Source organism: Schistocerca serialis, chromosome 8 (assembly GCF_023864345.2).
Source record: "Schistocerca serialis cubense isolate TAMUIC-IGC-003099 chromosome 8, iqSchSeri2.2, whole genome shotgun sequence".
Taxonomy (NCBI): Eukaryota; Metazoa; Arthropoda; class Insecta; order Orthoptera; family Acrididae; genus Schistocerca; species Schistocerca serialis.
The window spans coordinates 244,225,464-244,244,158 of record NC_064645.1 but is presented as its reverse complement, the minus strand read 5'-3'; positions in this window follow the sequence as shown (position 1 = coordinate 244,244,158).

The following is an 18,695-nucleotide window of genomic DNA, read 5'->3' as shown; positions in this document are numbered from 1 at the left end:
TTCAGAAGAAGCACTTATGCTGTGCTCACTCTTTATCAGAAAATTCATAATGGAAAGAGAGGAAAGAGGTAGTTCATAAAAAAGAAAATAAAGGAACAAAATTTTGAGGAAATTTGTCACCAATTCCTGTAGTAAATATAGTAGAACCTCATTACTTGTGGAAGCTCTGCAACCAACCACTTTTCTGTGCAGCTTTACTTCATACATGGATGTGTTTTGGGTTATCATCCATCCTCAACCTGCAGCTAGAGCTACATTAGATATGAAAGACATGTCTTTTTTTACCTTTATATCCATTGCAACCTCCCCATGAACCAGACCCTGCCAGGGTGGGGAGGATTGCATGCTTCAGTGATACAGATAGCTATACTGCAGGTAAAACCATAATGTAGCAGTATCTATGGAGAGGGCAGACTAAACCTTGGTTCCTAAAGGAGAGAAGCAACCTGTTCAGTGGTTGCAGGGGGCAACAATTTGGATGATTGACTGACTTGATCTTATAACATTAGCCAATATGGTCTTGCTGCACTGGTGCTATGAATGGGTGAAAACTAACAGAAACAAGCCATTATTTTTCCCCTGAATGCATGCAACTCTGCTTTGTGTCTTAATAATGTTAGCATTCTCTTGGGCAAAATGTACAGGAAGTAAAATAGTCCATTAGGATCTCAGAATGAGGACTACTTGGGAGGATCTCATCAGGAAAAACAAGTCATGTCATGGTTGTTGTAAATATTTTTTAGCATGCAATCCTAATATTAGGAACATAATCTACAGCAACACATTTTGGGCTGTCGTGAGATAACCCTACATAAAGATGAACTCTGAAAGCACTCAAGGTCAACATATAAAACAAAATTATTTGAACATGAAGTCATTGTCTCAGTTTAAAAATAGTACCACCAGATTTTCTGCTACATTTATCCATGTTACTGCACATTCACCAAAGTATTCCTTCTGTAAAATGGTAAACACTGGTCAAATCTGCTGCTCTATACACCACTAGTTCATAAGCATTTGTACAAACTAGCAGTGCACGGGGAGACAGCTGATGCAGCCAGTTTTTACCGCATTATGGAAGGAAAGCTTTGGTGTACGAGCAGTAACACAGACAAGTGGAGCAGAGAATCTGGTGGTGGATTTCATGTCCAAATAATTTTAATTGTTTTTATATTCTGACCTTGTGAGATTTTGAAAAGACAGTCAAATGATGGGAGCTTGCCTCCCAAAACATGAAGCTTATGATTATGTTCCTAATAGTGGCTGTATGCTAAATCAATGGAAAGTTCAGGATTGAACACTGACAATTATAGAAAGGATAGATTGCTACTCAGCATAAAGATGGCACATTGAGTTGCAGACAGGCACTCATTAACCTTCAGCCAAAGTGTTCATCAGAAAAGAGCCAAACACACACACACACACACACACACACACACACACACACACACACACACACACACACACACACACAGCTAGTTCTTACACATGTTTATGAACTTGTGGTGCATGGAGAGGAAGCTGATGGGAATGGTGTTGACCACCTGTTTGTCATGAAGGCTTTGCCCGAAAGCTTAAGGTGTAAGGACCTTTCCATTGTGCCTGTCTCCAAGTAAATGTGTCATCTTTATGATGAGCAGCAACCTGTCCTTTCCATAATTGTTGGTTGTATATCTATAACTATTATCTTAACACCTTTTACCTCCATCCCTTGAGGAGGACAATATTAGGACGTTATTCTGCAGGTTGGAGATGGGAATATTACATCCCTTAATTGGCATAGTGGGTTAGAGAATTTAAAGGAAAAGATATGTTGAAGTAAGATATAGGGAGAATTAGTGAAGTGTGGTGGCAGGATGAACAGGAGTTCCAGCCAGGTTATTATGGGGTTCAAATTTTTGACAGGTCTTCAGCCGGATCAACTGTAATCTGCACATAATACTTCTGTGGTCCATCTGGCCACCATGAGCAGGTGAGAAAAGATAATTCGCTCTCACCGATAACTGGTTTAAGCCATGAAGAACGGACCCTTTATATGCAGCAAAAATACTAAGTGCGTGCTCTGAGGTAAAATGGGGAAATGCTCAATTGTTGCTGCTGACCCATGGCGCAAGAAGAGTTGCAGCGCCTCCAGTGGGGAATACTGTCAAAAAAATGATATATGGTTAAAGATTATTATTCATAGCTGTCTGATTCAAATTCTGTTGCTTCTTAAAATCTGATCAAATAGGATTCCAGGCTTTACTTAGTGGGTATCCTTTATCATGGTTAATGACATTATCTGTTAGCCTGATTTTAACGATTGTTGTTGTTGTTGTTGTTGTTGTTGTTGTTGTTGTGGTCTTCAGTCCTGAGACTGGTTTGATGCAGCTCTCCATGCTACTCTATCCTGTGCAAGCTTCATCATCTCCCAGTACCTACTGCAACCTACATCCTTCTGAATCTGCTTAGTGTATTCATCTCTTGGTCTCCCTCATTTTACTTTGTTGATGTTCATCTTATATCTTCCTTTCAACACACTGTCCATTCCGTTCAACTGCTCTTGCAAGTCCTTTGCTGTCTCTGACAGAATTACAATGTCATCAGCGAACCTCAAGAGTTTTTATTTCTTCTCCATGGATTTTAATACCTACTCCGAATTTTTCTTTTGTTAATTTAACGGATTCTTTTAAAATGCAATCCCAATAACATGAGGCACTTGCAACCACTTGTCTCATTGTATAGCATCCTGTGTCCCTCTGTAAGAAAGTGCTCAGCCACCGCAGATTTGTCGTTGTAATAATCACGTACAGCTAGAATGTTCAACACATATGTCATTGACAGTACGAATAGTTTGGCCAATGTACACTTTACTGCACTCATATGGCATCTTGTAAATGCCAGACTTCCTCAGACCTAAATCACCCTTAATAGAACCAACAAGTGCTCTAATCTTAGCCATTGGAAGGAATACACATCTGATTTCATATTTCTTAAAGACCTACCTATCTTGGCAGACATATCCAGCATATGGAAGGAAAGCCACAAACTAAGTGTCTTCAGCTCGTTTAGGTAGTGGTCCAACCTCGAAAGCATGTCAAATCTGTCTGTCCATATAGCCATTATGATTAACAGCTCTTGTGGTAAATTCTCAACATCCAAGACAACACATGCTCTTTTGACCAAGGTATATAGGACTTCTCTTTGTTGAAATGGGATGACAGCTGATAGCATGTAAGTATGTATGTGTTGGTTTCCAATGAACTCTGTCTCCATAAGTTCCGTTATCTTTTTTATAAACTAGTACATCCAAAAAGGGTAACTTCCCCACCTTTTCAATTTCAAATGCCTTTGAGCACTATGGGACTTAACAGCTGAGGTCATCAGTCCCCTAGAGCTTAGAACTACTTAAACCTAACTAACCTAAGGACATCAGACACATCCATGCCCGAGGCAGGATTCGAACCTGTGACCGTAGCAATCGCACGGTTCCGAAATGAAGTGCCTAGAACCACTCAGCCACCGTGGCTGGCTTTTCAATTTCCATTATGAAATTAACGTTAGGATGAAGACAATTAAAATGGTCCAATAACCTATGCAAAGAAGTTATTCCATGTGGCAAAACAAGAAAATATCATGGGCATACCTCAGAAAACAAGTACGCTTCAAAAAAGATGTTTTCAGGGTCATATTCTCAAAGTCCTTCATAAAAACATTAGCAACTATGGGAGATGGACTCTCCATAGCCACACCATCAGTATATTCAAATATCTGCCAATCAATAAAAAATAGATGAATGTCAATACATGATGGCAGAGCTTCGTCATTTCGATATCTAGTTTTTATTTATTAAAATCAGTAACTGTTCAAGAGGGACCCAAGAAAAAGACACACCACATTGGAACTGACGAGTAAACCAGAGAGACCAAGACGAAGTGGCTTTAAACTCTGAATAAAATCCACAGAACTGGAAATATGGTGTTCACATTTACCCATGTGGAGTGAGTATCTACACTACATATTTTGCCAAGTTGTAAGTCAGCACACCCAAATTAGTAACAGTTGTGTTGTATCTCCTTTAGTCACTAATCTTTTTATGGAAGACTGAGAGGATATGGCCCTGAAAACATCTTTATTTTGTAGCCTACTTGCTTTTGAGGTATGTTGACGATATGTTTCTTGTTTGGTCACATGGAATAGATTCTTTGCACTTGAAGAAATATGAAATCAGATGTGTACTCCATTCGCCGACTGAGATTAGAGCGCTCCTTGGCTCTGTTAAGGGTGATTTAGGCTAGAGAATGCCTGGCTTTTACAAGATACCATGTGAGTGTTGGCCAAACTATTCATACTGTCAATGACTGATGTGTTGAACGTCATCGCCATAAGCAATTATTAGAACCTGACAAACCCGTGGGGGCTGAGCTCTGCCTTACAGAGGGACAGAAGCTACTATACAATGAGGCACAAGTAGTTGGAAATTCCTTGCATTACTGGGATTATGCTCTAAAAGAATCTGTCAAAATCAGACTAACAGACAATATCATTAACCATGATAATGGATATCCGCTAAGTAAAACTGGGAATCCTGTTTTATCAGATACGAAGAAACAACAGAATCTGAATCGGCTGACTATGAGTAATAATCTTTAACAATATATCATTTTTCAACATTATTCACCACTGGAGGTGCTACAACTCTCTTCGTGCCATGGGGCAGCAGGAATGATCAAGCACTTGCGCATTTTACCTTAGTGCATGCACTTTCGTATTTTCATTGCATGCAAGGTCTGTTCAAAAAACTCCAGAACTTTTCTACAAAATTTTTCTACACTTATCTTTTATTTATTATGCATGGTCTCCTTCAAAATACCCTCCTCCATGATTGATATACTGCTCCCAGTGTTGTTTCCACTTCTGGAAGCAGTCTTGGTACACCACTTGCTGGTGCATGTAAAGTGCTGTCTGCAAATTTTCTGTCATCTTCTCTATCATTGCATATCTTCGTCCTTTCAATGGAGTTTTCAATGGAGTTTTCAATTTGGAAATAAAAAAAAGTCTGCAGACGTCAGGTCTGGACAGAACGGAGGATGAGGAAGCACAGTGTTTTCACTTTTTGTGCAACAGTCACACACCAACAGGAATGAATGTGTGGGTGCGTTATCGTGATGCAAGAGCCATGTATTGTCTCACTACATTTTACGCTGTTTCCTTCTCACATTTTCTCTGATAGTACCATTGATTAACAGTTCATCCCTGTAGCACGAATTCATGATGAACTAATCCTTCAAAGTAAAAGAAAATTATCAGCATAGCTTTGACATTTGATGTGACATGACGAGCTTTTTTTTGTCTTGGAGAGCCGCGTACAACTTAAGCACTCATCGCCGTAGGCTTCTTGCATCATTTGGTGTGTCTCCTTAAAGGTTTTCTTGAGTATCACACAAAATTTAATGCAGATGCATTACTCCTCTAACACTGCCATCCTGAAATTCACAAACTGTGCAACACAACGTTCTACTCAATACAGCACTACAGACATACAACCATGCAACTTTTGGTAGTTATACATTAAACAAAGGTGTGTGCAGGGATCCCAATTGCATTTTACTCCAGCACACCATTGGCACGAAATTACGAATGTTCCAGAGTTTTTTTTTTTTTTTTTTTGAACAGACCTCATATAAAGGTTCCATCATTCATGGTTTGAATTAGTTATAGGCAAGAGCGGCTTAGCATTCCTCACCTAATGATGGCAGCCAGGTGGACCACGGAGATACTGTGTGCAGGTGACAGTTTAAGCTGGCTGAAGACCCAATGAGAACTTGATTTGTTAATACACCAGTAAAGTCTACATAGTCATAGCAGTATGGTGTTATCAACACAAAATCAAATTGGGGTATGCAGGAATAGGCCTAATAATGAATAAGGAAATAGGAATGCAGATAAACTACTATAAACAGAATAGTAAACACATTATCATGGCCAAGATACATGCAAGAGCAACACCCTCCACATTAACACAAATTCATATGCCAACAAGGTCCGATGAATGAATGTGTGATGAGATAAAGGAAATTATTCAGATAGTTAAGGGAGATGAAAATTTAATTATGATGAATAACTGGAATTCAGCAGCTGGAAGAGGAAGAGAAGGAAAAATAGTGGAAGGTGGACTTGGATAAATGAATGAAAGAGGAAACCACGTCATAAAATTTTGCACAGAGCATAACTGAATAATCAATAGTACTTGGTTTATAAATCATGAAAGGGGGTTGTATACATAAATATACAAATGAACCAGGTGAAATGGAATACAGACATCTACAAACTGAGATTGACAAAAAGGGAGAAATGGCTACGGGACAAATGCAAGGCTGCAGAAGCATACATTTAGAAGCCACTTATAGGAAAATCAGAGACATTTGGAGAAAAAGGAAACAACCATATGAATATCAAGAGCTTGGATGACACATCAGTACTAGGTAAAGGAGGGAAAGGTTGAAGGGATATATAGGGAGTCTATACAAGGGAAACAAACTTGAGGACAATGTTATAAAAAGAGAAGAGGAAGTACTGACAATGAGATGCAAGACATGATACTGCAAGAAAAATTTCAACACTGGAAGGCCTCCGGAATAAACATATTCCCTTAGAATTACTGAGATCCTTGGGACAGCCAGCCATGACAAAAATAATTCCACCTAGTTTGCAAGATGATGTACGAGACAGGAGAAATACCCTCAGGCTTCAGGATGGTCGCAAAATATGAGTCATTTACAAAGGAATGGAAAAAATGGTAGAAGTCAACCTTCAGAAAGGTCATTTTGGGTTGTGGAGACAATGTTGACTGCAACAATCTCTTTGAAATTTTGAAGGCACCAGGAACAAAATAAAGGGAGTGAAAATTTATTTACATCTTGTAGAGAAAACAGACTGCAATTACAAGAATCGAAGAACATGAAAGGGAAGCCACAGTTGGGAAGGGAGTGACACAGAGTTGTAACCATCCCCAATGACATTTGTTCTGTACACTGAGCAGTAAAAGAAATAAAGGCGAAATTTAGAAAGGGAATTAAAGTTCAGGACACGAAATAAAAACTTTAAGTTTTGCCAATGATATTGGGATTTGTCAGAGACCACATATGACTTTGAAGAACAGTGTCCTGAAAAGAGATTATAAAATGAACATCAACAAATGTGAAACAAGGACAATGGAGTGTAACTGAATTAATTCAGGTGATTTTGGGCGGATTCAGATTAGTAAACAAGAGACTAAAAGAAGTGGACAAGTTTTCCTATTTGGTTGGTAAAACTATTGATGGCTGAAGCAGAGGTGACAAAGATGCAGACTGGCCATAGGTAGGAAAACATTTTTTTCCAAAAGAGGATTTTGTTAATATCAATTTAAGTATTAGCAAGCTTTCCTGAAAGTATTTGTCTGGAATGTAGCCTTGTATGGAAGTGAAACATGGAGAATAAGCAGTTCAAACTAGGAGCTTTTGAAATGTGGTGCAACAGATGAATGCTGAAGATTAGACAGGGAGATCAAATAACAAGCAAATAAGTACTGAACTGAATTGGGGAAAAATTTATGGCTCAATCTGACTAAAAGAAGGGATTGGTTGATGGACACATACTGAGGCATCAGAGAATTGTCAATTTGGAAACAGGAGGAAGTAAGGGGGTACAAATAGTAAAGGGAGACCGAGGCTCGAATACATTATGCAGGTTAAAATGGATCTAGGTTGCAGTAGTTATGCGAGAATGAAGAGACTTGCAAAGGACAGACTAGCACGGAGAGTCAAATCAAACCTGTCTGTTAACTAAGATGACAATGACAACAACAACAGCAAGAACAACAACAACAACTGTTGACAGCACAAATACTATTATATTCACAAATTCACTGATGCATTACTGCATTTGCCACATGGCCAACAAAGTCAAAAGTGAAAATACTGAGTGAAAACCTTTTGTTTCAGTCAAATTGTAAGCTCAGTTTTGAAAAAACACTGTTGCTAAGCAAAATCACTTCCAGCCATTTTTACTATTCTGTTTATTTCTTTTACTGCCCATGCAGTAGTTGCCTCCAACTGCCCTAAATACAAAAACTCATCAACTGGTTCTATCACTTGATTGTTAATATTTTTACTGCCTCCAATATCTTGGAGACAAAAAGTTTTAGAATACTTAATTTGGTAGTATTGTTACTATTATTAAGTTTTAGGACTATTCTTCAACTTGAAATATGCACACTAGACAAAATATGAGTGACTCCCTTAAAAGTGCACACTGGTCACTTTGGAGTGCTGTCATTGTGTAGAACTGGTACCAGGTGTCATGTGACTCTCCTCAACATATGTAAACATGGAAGTGATGTGATACATATGTGCAAGTCATTCATATGGAATCAGTACAGTTAACATTGTAATGAAACATATCAAGTACATAAGGAGACAGGCAGCTTTAACATCAGGTGCTGCAGGTATGTTTGAAAGTGGCATGCAGGCAGAGGCTGTAGAATGCGGATTGTCAAATTTGGTGAGGACTTAGAGACACACAACAGCCTTTTGTAAAAAGCTAGACGGTGTGTGCCATGGCGTAATTCTGATGGGAATTAGTTTAACAGCTCATGCATCCAAGCTACTGACAGTAATAATACACAGAAGAATGGAAAAGAAAATTGAGAATCTGTTAGATGATGATCAGTTTGGCTTTAGGAAAGATAAAGGCACTAAAAAGGCTTGGTAATGGAAGCAAGACTGAAGAAAATTCAAGTCATGGCCATAGGATTTGTCAGCCTAGAAAATGCTTGTCACAATATAAAATCACACAAGATGTTCAAAATTCTGAGTAAAATAGAAAGAAGCTGCAAAGAAAGACAGGTGGTATACAATATGTAAGAGAACCAAGAGGGAACAATAAGACAGGAAGACCAAGGACAAAGTGCTCAGATTAAAAGAGGTGCAAGAGAGGGATCAGTCTTTCACTCCTACTGCTCAATCTATACATTGAAGAAGCAGTGACGGAAATAAAAGAAAGGTTCAAGAGTGGGATTAAAATTCAAGGTGAAATTATATCAATGACAAGATTCACTGATGACATTGCGATCCGCAGTGACAATGAAGAAGAATTACAGGATCTGTTCAATGGAATGAACAGTTTATGACTACAGAATATGGGTTGAGAGTAAACTCGAAAAAGATGAAAGTAATGATAAGTAGCAGTAATGAGGTTAGTGAGAAACAGTCACAGGCAAAGAGGGCATTCCCGACCAAGAGAAGTCTACTGAAATCAAATATAGGCCTTAATTTGAGGAAGAACAGGAAAGTCAAGGTTTTCAGATATGGTGTGACAGGAGAATGTTGAAAATCGGGTGGACTGATAACAAAAGGAATGAGAAGTTTCTCCACAGAATCAGTGAAGAAAGCAACATGTGAAAAACATGACAGTCATGTGTTAAGATATCAGGGAATAACATCCATGACAATAGAGGGGACTACAGAGGGTAAAAACTGTACAGAAAGACAAAGATTGCAATACATTCAGCAAATAATGGGGATGTTGTGCTGCTGAGATGAAGAGGTTGGTGCAGGAGGGGAATTCACGGTGGGCCACAGTAAACCAGTCGTAAGACTGATGACTAAAAGAATGAGGTCCTGTTTACTATAAAGGACAATTAAAATATTCACAACATACAGGCAAAGAGGGTCTGGCTTGCACCCAGTCATCTGGAGACATTAACTATTTCATCTGGAGACATTAACTATTTTTTTAAGCCCCAGTTACTATAAAATGATATTAAAGGCTTAATTAGTGTGGAGGGGAGTACCATTGCGACTGGCTGTTACACCTGTTGTTCTGGGTAGTTTAAAGATAATACTGCTAGAATAACTTCACTTCATCCTCAGTTATAGTAAACAGTGTACATGCAAGCATGGAAAATCATCAGCTGGGAGATGGATTTGACTATAGTGATACACAACTTTCATGAGGTGTTGTATATCAATTACCTTCTTGGCTTTGGGTCTCCCTAACCAGGATCAGTTTGTGGCCTAGCAATTTTAGTGTAAATAATTCCTTCTGATGTTGTTACACACATTGTAAGCAGTGTTTTGAGTGTACAGTCATACTCAAAAGTATCCTAACAACCTGAATTGCATTTCGCCTGATTCGCATGCAACCGGCATACCGCAGCTGTCTAGCAGGTCCTCTAATCTCTCCTCGGTACAGTCACCTGACTATTTGAAAATGGTTCCAACAAGTCACCACTAGAAAACACTGCTCTGTATCGCAGTAACTGAAGATGTGCTCGACTATCGGCGAGGCACGAAAACGCCTGTGAATGAGTTTCTTAGTTTTGAGTACACTTACGAAAGATATATAAAAACAACTATGAGAGTTACTGATTTATGATGCTTAATTTGCAGTCAATTCTGAGTATTATTAGTAATTACGCTCCAGTCCCTAAACCTTGTTACAGAAATGCGAATGAGACGCATTACGTATTCCAGGCCGTAGCAGCTGCGACTTGGAGAGACCAGCTATGGTCACTTCCCAGCCCGCTGTAGGATCACATCGGTTTGTCTTCTTCCTGCTGGTACTGTAACTGAGATTTGGCAACAAGGCAACATAAGTTTGGCAACTCTGTGATCGACGAGTTACTTCCTTGTGTGCAAGGAATTAAGCCTCGAAGTTCACTTGATTTTACCTGTCAATTCCATTGAATAATCTCAGTTATTATCACTTGAGGTGTAACAAAAGATTGTAAACTTACGGTTTTCAGCCCAGGAAAGTCGTTGCAGGTGGAAATCACAACTAATCTCGTCCTTTAAATAGCGGTCTATGAGTTCTAGCCACTTTTCACCTCGTAAGAGAAAGCTGAGACATATACCTCGTCGCCAGCTCTGTGGCAAGGTGCTGACCTGTGAAAAAGCATCTGTTATGGTTCGCAGTTCCAGTCTCACTGACTTCAATATTTTTACCCTTCTGTGAAAGAGCTACGAGCAGTCAGATCAAACATCAATAAGGAAATCGCAAGAAAATGCTTTCGGCTCATAGTGCAATGGTGAAAAACTTACAATGCTGCACAACAGGTAACGCCTCTTTCCGCTGCTGACAAGCAAATTTTGGGTTTCTAGAAATACATAACTGTATTTATAAAATGTCACATTTGCATACCTCTTGAGTATGACACAGCATACCAATTAAACACAGACCCAATCAAAATCTAAGTGAGTAGTATTTTACTATTTCGTGTCGATAGAGGCATGCTTGTGTACAGATACTAAGTCTTATTAAAACAGACTTTCGTCGTAAGGTTATCGTGGGTAGTTTTATTTCATTCCTTATAATACAGTGCACAATTTTCGTAAGGTTTCCTTTAGTGTTGTTGAAACAATAGTAAACATGAGAGCGAAGTTAATCATCAACGATATATGCGAATCCTCTGATGTTATCTCTAACAGTATGACGATGCACATGCAGTTTATTGATTACATGTATGTAGAAAACTTGTTCTGAGTTAAAGCTGTCAAACAATGTTTGAAGAAGAATCAAATGCCACTACCACACAGCAGCTAATGTAGAAAATACTTTTCTGACATATTTGCGCATGATGCGCTCTCCCCATACATAATACAAAAGTTTCGAGATGCATCTGCTGCCTGGCTGTCTATTAAACCTGGAAAGAACAAAATGTCACAGAAGTTAGCCCTTTTTCCACATGCGACTATTTTGGGTTGAGAAGTGAAGGGAATTATTTTCAAAGTTCCATTAGATTGGTAACTTCAGCAGACAGCAGAATTGCGTTTTAAAAAAATTTAACAGTAAATGTATTCGAACTCGCAACATCTTATCTATGGTGCACAACACTTACCATTATGCTACTAGCTGACACATAGCTACAACACCTCCAGAGCTGAACAACAATTCCTCCAGAACTTCTGCATGCCACAGCGCTGTGAGATAATGCAAATGGCCGGGTCTAGACTTCTGAGAGAAACAGTTACAGCTTTTCTTTTGCGCTGTACGACGTTTTTTTACAAACAGATAGCGCAATAGAATAGCTCAAGTGGAAAGGAACACTTCCTATTTAAATTTCTGCATCCTACAACTGTTGGCACTTCTGTGTAGGTGGCAGTTATGTGATTTTATTTCGGTGATTACAAAATAGAGTCGAATGTATGCACTGGGTAGCCGAAACAGCTAGTTCATGGTGATTCGGTCAACCAAGTAAATGAATTTACTGAACATGCTGCAATTTACTACAGGGAGCCTGTGTGTCAGAATTCTCATCCAGTGTGGCGCAACGGCGTTACGATAGGAAAATGAGTTGCATTAAAGGGGGTTTGGTGGTCTGTTGGACTGATGGTAGGCTCTTATACCTATGGTCTGGGTTCGACTCCCACTTCTGTCAATGATTTGAGATAGGGAGAGAAAGATTCCATTCTCTTCTGACGACACCAAATGAAGAAGATATAATGGCAGTGTGGTCTGAAATTCACATTGAAGATGATGTTCCTTCTCTGCCAAGTAGACATTAGGTTGAACCACAATAAGGTCTGGAGTGGCGACATGTAGAAAGTCTTATCACCAGTAACCTTTCTTATACTAGTTATCTATTTCTAGTGATGAAACAAACACTATGTAGGGTCACAGGACACTGATTCCATCTTTTATCTGAGCTTCTATATGTCGATAAAATTGGTTCTGAACTGAGAATGCAACTCAGACCGCCCTTAACGCGGAATTTGATCCCTTCATGACAATACAGCTCGGCTACAATTTGTTGTTTGTTCAAAACTGCAGATTTATCAACATCTACACATATGGCGCATGAATGGGTTCGAATCCTGGTCCAGCACTAAAGATTTCATTATGTATTATCAAGCTCTAGCATGAGAACACCTATCTGCTGGTGGATAATAATTTTGATTTTTAATGTTTTTTCATTCGTTGTCAACACTAACGATACCTGACGTTTTTGACTCCCAGTGGGACACAGAACTATTTGCGAGATCACTGTACGCTCAAGATGTTATTCCGAGCTGCTGGTGGAGAAAAATTCGGTAGCTGACATCTCTCTGTGTGTAGTCAACGACGATATGTGTGGGGCTCTATTCCCAGTGAGCACTGAACTTTTCGTCATATTATTTCTAGTTCAAACATGCTCACATGTCGCTGCTGGTGCAACAAACCCATATTTAACGTTCGTTTTCTCTAGAATATAACAGCGATAGGCGCCGGGTTGGAGTCCTGAGAAGGAAAAAATTAATGTTTCGTCTCGTCATTTCAGTTAAAACATCTAGCTACTGCCAAGGAAATCTGATATGTCACAGTTGGCTGTGCTTCGATATCAATCCGATTAGGTTCTGGGTTCGAATCCCTCTCCAACACAAAGCTTTACCTCACGGCATTTCAAGTAAGTTACTTGTGAAGAAGCAATATTTAACATCCCTCGTTGTTCGTCAACAGGGACAATAGATGCTGGGGAGGAATTCGCGTCCGTTAAAAATGTTTGCGTTATGTAATTTAAAGTTGATATTTGCTAACTGATACTGTCTAAAATCGAGGTATATCACTCTCTGTATGCCTAATCAGGAATGACTGTTAGTTTGCGTCAGTCACGAAATCTTTGCTTAGTCTGCCTGACCTGGGTTTTAATCCATATGAGGAACGAGAAGGTTCGTCGTGTCATTCGAAGTTCATACATATTCTCAACTAACTGCTCGTGGGTAACTTAAATTTTTAATGTCATTTTGTGTGAAATAATAAATACTGTATGTTACTTTGAAGAGGAAATCATGAATACGACGAACGCGCATTACTATCTGCAGTAATAATGAGAGTGGTAACATTTCAGGTATGGCATTTATTGTAATAAATGTGAGCTTACAAGACTTAAGGACAGTCTTATCTGTGATAAGGTGTTCCCTGATATTAGTAGCATCGTGGTATTACTTTACATCTTCAGTTACTGCGATACAGAGCAGTGTTTTCTAGTGGTGACATGTTGGAACCATATTCAATAGTCAAACGACTGTACCAAGGAGCGATTGAGGACCTGCTGGACAGCCGCCATATCCCGGTTGCATGTGAATCAGGCGAAATGCAATTCAGGTTGTTCGGATACTTTTGAGCACGACTGTACATGTCGTACAGCATGTCATAGAGGTGAAAGTATAGTTTGGGAACCGTTGAATGCCAGTTTTAAACTTCCTGGAACATTAAATCTGTGTGCTGGACCAAGACTCAAAACTGTGATTTCACCTTTTGTAGGCTAGTTCTCTACCAACTGAGCTCTCCAAGCAATGACTCCACTGCAGAGCAAAAATTCATTCTAGAAACAATCCCACAGGCTGTGGCAAAGTCATGTGTCAGGAGTATCCTTTCTTGCAGGCATGCTAGTTCAACAAGGTATGCAGATGAACTTCTGAAAAGTTTGGAAGGTAGGAGACAAGTTAGTGCTAGGAGACAAATTAGTGGCAGAAATAAAGTTGTGATGGTGGGTTGTGAGTCGTCTTTGGATAGCTCAGTCAGTAGAACACTTGTCTGAGGAAGGCAAAGGTCCCAGGTTCAAGTTGCGGTTAGGCACAATTTTGATTTGCCAGGATGTTTCAGTTGTACTGGAGTGTTAGAAACCAGAGCTCAGTCCACTGGAATCCACAAGTTTTGGAATCTGCTTTCCATAGTAACAGCATTTTGAATGCTCTAATACTACAAACAATTTATACCATTATAACATATAATAAAAGAAAGAAGCTATTGTGCCTGGACTTGACCATGACCACTCAGTGAATGAAGTTGCCCAAGATGTTGGTGTATCAATGTGAACTGTCCAGCAAGAATATAGGAGTGGTGTACCATTCACAACTATGTAACATGGCACTAGAACACTGATATAAGCATCCATACAAACAGGAGCTGGAGCTCAGTATCATGCCTTTTCAATGAAAAATGGTTTCAAGTCTGACAGGAATTGTTGCCTTCAGTAATTTTAGGGCCATCTCTAACCAATTCTAAGTGAACATCCAGTAAATATATAGAGTTGAGTATGTCATAAAAGGCCTAACAATATAGAAACTGGACAATAACATGTAGTTCAGTCCAACGAGTCCCAGTTTTGCCTCTTTTTACAAATTATCTGAGGACTCAAGGGCACTAATGGCCAGATAAACTGTTTAACCTGCAGTGTGTGGAGGGTGTAGATCAGACCGAAGATATTTCTGTAATGTTTTTGGGGTGTTCTTGATACCATGATATGGGCTCACTAATTGAAGTTACTGTGAATTTCTTCAGTATCCAAATATTGCCCTTTCCTCTACATCTTCATGATGCTTATGCTGTGAACACTTCCATCTTCCAAGGCGATAACTGACTGTTCACATAGGATTGCAAAGTGTATCTTCCTGGTCTGACAAACACTGAGGCATCCTATTGTACCTTGACTGACGCACTCAACCATTCAACCTTCATCTCACAAAAAAAGTCTGGAATATTTGGAACAAAAGGTGAAATTTAACAGCCCTCGCTGACTGACATTTCCAACCAATTTGCCCAAAATTGAGCCTCCCACATCGAAGATACCAAACACTTCATTCACCATCCCTTTATATCCCGGACTCCCATACATCACTGTTGACACTACTTTCCTATAATACACCAACATCCCTCATGCCCATGGTCTTGTCACTGTTGAACACTACCTCTCCCAACATCCTTCAGACTCCAAACTCAAAACCTCATTCCTCATACACCTTACTAACGTTATCCAAACTCACAACTACTACTTCTTCGAAGGGAAGGTTTACAAACAAAGCAGCACAGCCATGGGCACCCACATGGCACCCTCCTATCCAGACTGTTTATAGACCATCTAAAGGACACCTTCCTAGCCTCCCAAAACCCCAAACCCCTGGCCTACTTCAGGTTTATTGATATCTTTACAATCTGGACCGAAGGCCAGGACACCCTATCTCATTTCTTCACAACCTCAACACCTTCTCTCCCATCCTTCTCACTTGGTCCTCCTCAACCCAGTGTGCCACCCTCCTCTCTAATAGCTCCATACACGCCTCTGTCCACACTAAAATCACCAACCTCTGAAAGTATCTGCATTTTAACAGTTGCCACCCCTTCCACAACAAAAAAGCCCTCTCATACAGTCTTGCTACCTAGGGAATGCATATCTGCACTGACAAGAACTTCCTTGCCCAGTATGCTGAAGATCTCACAAAGGCCTTCATTAGATGGGCATTATCCCCTGGACCTAGTCCACAAACAGATTTCCTGTGTCATATCCCCAAACACCTCCAAGAACCAGCTACAAAAGAGTGCCCCCTTCATTACCAAATACCACTCTGAACTTCAACAACTGAACCACATCTTTTGTCAGGACTTTGATATCCATCATTATGTGTTCCTTCCCACCACTCCTAAAGTAGTGTTCTGTCACCCACTCAACCTTCACAACATCCTACCCTCCATTCTTATGCCAATCCCAATCCTAGCCCCCTGCCGCAGTAGTCATATTTCTGTGGAATACCCAGGTACAAGACATGCTCAATACATCCACACAACACTTCATATTCCAGTCCAGTCACAGGCTTATCCTACCCCATCAGAGGCCACGCCACCTGTGAAAGCAGCCATGTATATACCAGCTCTGATTCAATCATTGCACAGTTTTTTATATTCATATGCATACCACTCAGCTGTCCACAATGATGAATGGCCACTGCCAAACTGTAGCCAAGGACAAAGTGGACCAGCCTGTGGTACAGCAAGCAGCTGACCATAAAATGCTTGATTTCAATGGCTGCTTCACAACCCACATCACCTGGATCCTCCTCTATACCACTAGTTTTTCTGAACTGTACAGATGAGAGTTATGCTTACAACACGTTCTCTGGTCCAAAAATTATTCTGGTCTCAACCTATGATAACCTACTGCCCCACATCCTTCACCCATAGTTTTCACCTCCTCTATCCTGTCAACTCCTCCCCATCCACATCACTTCACCTCACCCTCATTGTGCACCACTGTCTGCCAATGCACCCATCACTCCTTTCCCTCTCTCCTTTTCCACTTCTCCACCCCAGGCTTGTCCTGCTGCCTTCTAGTCCCTGCTTGCTCCAGCAGGCAGAGCTCCTCTCTCCTTCCTCTCATCTCCTGCTATCCCTCCCCATTGCCAGCCTCATTTCAGATTGCTATTTTGTTCAATAAAATAGTTTGCAGTCTGGCCAGAGATACCAGTCATGTGTACCTGCTTGTGTGAATGTGTTTTTCTTCCTTTTCCGAAGAAGACTGCGGTCGAAATCTAAGTGTGTAACAGTCTTTTGATTGTGCCTGTCTGCAACTCAGTGTGTCATCTCTATGGTGAACAGTAATCTAGCATTTTCTTGATTATTGATATTCCAACTTGGACTTTCCACTGTTTCACCTTCCCTGGAATTTGGTAGCTCTGTGAGATCTGTTCATCAGAGAGTGGCTTTAGCTAGATACGGCATACCTCAAGAAACTTTTGGACCTGCTTCTTCACCAGACTGAGGCCATTATCAAGGATAAATGTGGTATCACACAGTACTGGTACAGCATATCCTGAGCATGACTGATCTTTTGTCCAATGTTCTTACAATGTTTTTCCATCATTTGTTGAATTCTTCTCACTAAAACTAAACATTACAGTGTCTTAAGCCACCTAAAAGTGGTTCAGATATGTTCTGTTGACTTGTAGCCCTTATTTGTTCTCTCAGTTTAAAGTACTAAAAATTTCCTCTCGGACAAATAGTTTTTGGTAATATAGTATGCCCTCATCTGACTTGTTTTCAAACTCTGAATTTATCACTAACAAGATTAATTAGAATGGGAGGTGTAGCAAATTCTTTTGCCAGTAAAGCTAAATGATTCCTGTGCTTTTTAAGTGCAGCCGGTACAGATTTTCCTGAAACTGAGTCAGAAGATTTCTGAAAATCTATGACTCCTAGGTCAAGTTTTAATTTGTACTCCTTGTTGTGTTTTATAATTCCACTCTATATTGTTGCATCCAGTTGTAAAGCCAGTGTGTTCCTTTACCTGATTAAACTCTAATGTCTCCTGTATGTTGTTTTGAGAAAGTGTCTTCCTCCACTGTCATTCTGCAAGCAGTTTTGTTAAGATGTTTTGTATTACTTTGCCTCCAGCTTCAACCATTTCTATTAATGATCGTTTCAGCACCAATTTTTAGCGTTCAAGAAAGTAATTTTTAACACTTTCACTCCAATTGTTGTGACCATTTGAAATTTGGCTTGAGTCTTCATATCTCACTTCTCATCTTCATTTGCATATAGCACAATAGCTCATATCATCAATATCAAAAGTTATCAGAAAGTAGATAAAATCACAAGAAGTGTGCCCATTGTGTTTTTCTCGAACGTCCCTGGTTGTTGAATTCCTGGTACAAATAAAGTTCCAAGATGATACTTCCACTCGTAACGTTGCCATTACACCATATGGAAAACAAAAAATTTAGAGCAAAATGGGTAAAAATACACATTAACATATCTTGAAACAGTTCTTCCTGATTCCTGATCTATTACTATGTCACAACATGAGGGAATTAAGAATTATCTATCAATATTATTAGTCAATTACAAGGAGTTGGGATGGCTACCCAGTGCACACTTCCTGGAGGCAAAAATCCTACTGCTGGCAATAGAAACACTTCAAGGGA